Raw genomic sequence first — 3,119 nt, 5'->3', positions numbered from 1 at the left:
CCCCTAATTCGGCAGAAAATTCAAGTAACTTGACCGATTTGCAAATGAATTTCAAGAAAATTTATGCGGGTGACAATTTCTGTATTGCATTTTTATGCATAAAAAGAATAAAACAAAAGAATCAGGAGTAGCCTGGATTTTGGTTTATATTGCTAGTCGACAGAAATTATGAGAAATTAGATTTATATGAGATAAAAACAGCTAAGTACTGTTCATTCAATTCGAAATAGGGGGGGGGGGGCTTTTATTTTCAGTTGAATGCGATCTCTGTTCAGGGGGGGGGGTAGTAAAAAAATCAAAAAATGGGGATCATTAGAAAGGAAAGGAGGGGGGACATCATAGCAGGAAGGAATGGGCAAGAAGTTGAAGGATGGAGGAGGTGGAAGTTGTCATATGCGTTCTTCCACTCAATCATCACGTATAATATTCAGGCGTTGTTTCATTTATCAATACTGACAACATTGATGGGCATTGAGTTATTTTCTCAATGACAGAAATTAGGTGCATCTGTATAAGTCAGTGCTACGGGCCATACAATATCATAATAGAAACTTTAAGGAGTCATTTCAAAAATGAAGGGAACGTTACTGCCATTCTGAAAGTATCAAAGGTGGTAGTATAAAAGTGTGTTCTCTAGCTAACAGCAGCTTTCCTATGTCATGCTGAAACAATCTTGTGCACGATTTGAGCAGTGACAAGCATTTAGGGGTGCGATTGTGCGACTGCAGTATCCCGATGACAGACATTTCCTTTAAACAACTGGGCAAGTATGTTACCTTAGCAATAAACATTACAGTGGGCAGTAAAGATAATGCGGGAGGGGTTCAACTGCTATGTCAGGGTACTACTTTACAAATGGATTTGTAAGGACGATTGAAAATTATAGCAAAATATACCATTAGTACTATTATATATTGGCTTGGCCGTAATAAAGTGTCGAATGTTAGTATAACATCATTACAGAAGAACAACGCGCTAGTTTCCATTCAAAAAGACTAAAATCAAGCAACTACAAAAAGCTTAAAAAGCGCGCATGTTTAGTGCAGTGTGCCAAAAAAAAGAATGAAAGCATTGTATGAAAAATAGCAAATATATGAAAATTCATACCTGTCAGCAGACCTGTCAGGGATAGTGTAAAGCAAGCGTAGAGTCATACATTTTGTAACTGATGTTCATGGTTTCTTCATATTTTTAGTCTCGCAATCGCAACGTAATTGTTGCAGTGAAGCATCGAAATGACCAAATAACGCAATGCAGTAAGTAATTAGACCGCCCTTCAGCAGCGAACATTTATACTATAATGGAGTTCCTTCAATAAACAGAAATTTATATAAGGAACATTGCTACCGTATTTGAATAGCACAAAGTGCACGTAGCAGAATGCCAACGGCAGTGTTTACCATCACATTTGCATAAAGTTACTCTTCTGACCTAGAAATGCATATATGCCTTGAAAACGTATAACAATGTAATGAGCCAACACCAAAGATTATAGTAAGTGCTGAACAACAACAAAATCCTGAATACGTTACAGATCAAAGCCACTATTTATCACAAATAATATTATGGCGTAAATTAATGAAGTATAAAATAGTGTCTTACGTAAATGGGGCTGCACTGGCGCGATAATAATATGTCGCATCTGAGGCGGGTGAAACAACTAAGTCTCACCTGCCTCTTCAGCGCGGAAAGCCTGGGCTTTTCCCGCTCCAGGGAATAGGAGCGTACGCTCTGCCTCTCCAAAGAGCATGGAAGAGTTTGTACTCTCCCTTATCTACGGGAAGGGAGCTCCACGCTCCAGAATGGGGCCCATTTTTGGTCTCTCCATCCTCCACCTGCATTAAATATTTCAAGTCCCACTTCCGGCATGTTTGCCATTTCGCAGAACTCATTTATGCCAGACTTTATCTGTTTCTTTGTATTACATTGCACATTTATCCTTTTTTTGAAAAATAAACTTTTTCATTAATAAAGAATTGTTGTTGTTGTTGCATTGTTCTTAGTTTATATTAAAAGAAAAAAAATTTTTTTCTTACTTTTAAACAGATTATTAATTTACTTGTGTTACGTGTATTATTTCATTTTCCCCATTTTAACTGTTTTGTTTTTGTTCCTATAAACTAATTAATATTTCTGGCTGGCAACTAGTAATGGCAAACATGATTTTCCGCTTTTTAACTAATCCTACATGAGCATCATCGTTAAGAAATAACGCAGTATTTGTCTTTTGTTACGTCTGTTTACTATTCTGTTTTTTTTGTAATGAAGAAGCTTTCCACAATCGACATCGCCAAATCGTATCTTCTCCAACGTGCCAATACTTACCTCACTTGACCAACGAACGGAATTGACCAACAAACGATTCGATCCAACCTATCCACAACCTTTCACCGATCACGACTTTTTCCACTTGTCTTCTTTCTTCTCTATGTGCATTTTTTTCCATGGTTTGTTACGTGTTTACTTATTTGTATGCAATGCTTTTCATGTGTCAGAGGTTTTACAATGTCAAACTCAAAGTGAAAGAATCAGACAAAAAATATTTGGAGAAATAAATTGAAAAAACATGCAAATGTAGAATATAGAGGAGGCAAAAAAGTGAAAATAGAAAAGAATCAAAAGAAGTAATGGGAGAAATTGAAAATTCAATAAAATAAATAAAGTGAGGAAAGATAAAGTTTGAATGAATGAAAAAAAATTAAAAAAATAAAAATAAAATTAAAAAAGTTGCTTTGAAAATGGTACAAAATTAAACTATGTAAAAAAAGAAAAATTACAAAATGAACAAAAATCAAAAATTATTTCGACACATGAAAGCAGTTGCATACATAAATTTTGCTGCGTGAAAGACCAAATACTGCATTAATTCAAAACTCAGTCATGTAAGTTGGTCGTTAACTTAATTACAACTATGGGATAACTTCGCCCTTTCGAAGTATCCCAATCCCAGACCTACAGAATTGGGGTCCAAGGAACTTTGTCTTCTCTTGTTCTGCTTCGTGTCGTCCGCGATCTGCTTCGTGTCTTCCGTGATCTGCTGCATGTCGACCGCGTTTTCACATTTTCTTTGCTCCATTCTTTAAACTTTAATATGATATTAAATCAAACTGTCCTCACTT

Source organism: Trichinella spiralis, assembly GCF_000181795.1.
Source record: "Trichinella spiralis strain ISS 195 chromosome Unknown Scfld2, whole genome shotgun sequence".
Lineage (NCBI taxonomy): Eukaryota > Metazoa > Nematoda > Enoplea > Trichinellida > Trichinellidae > Trichinella > Trichinella spiralis.
Note: the sequence above shows the minus strand (reverse complement) of the source record.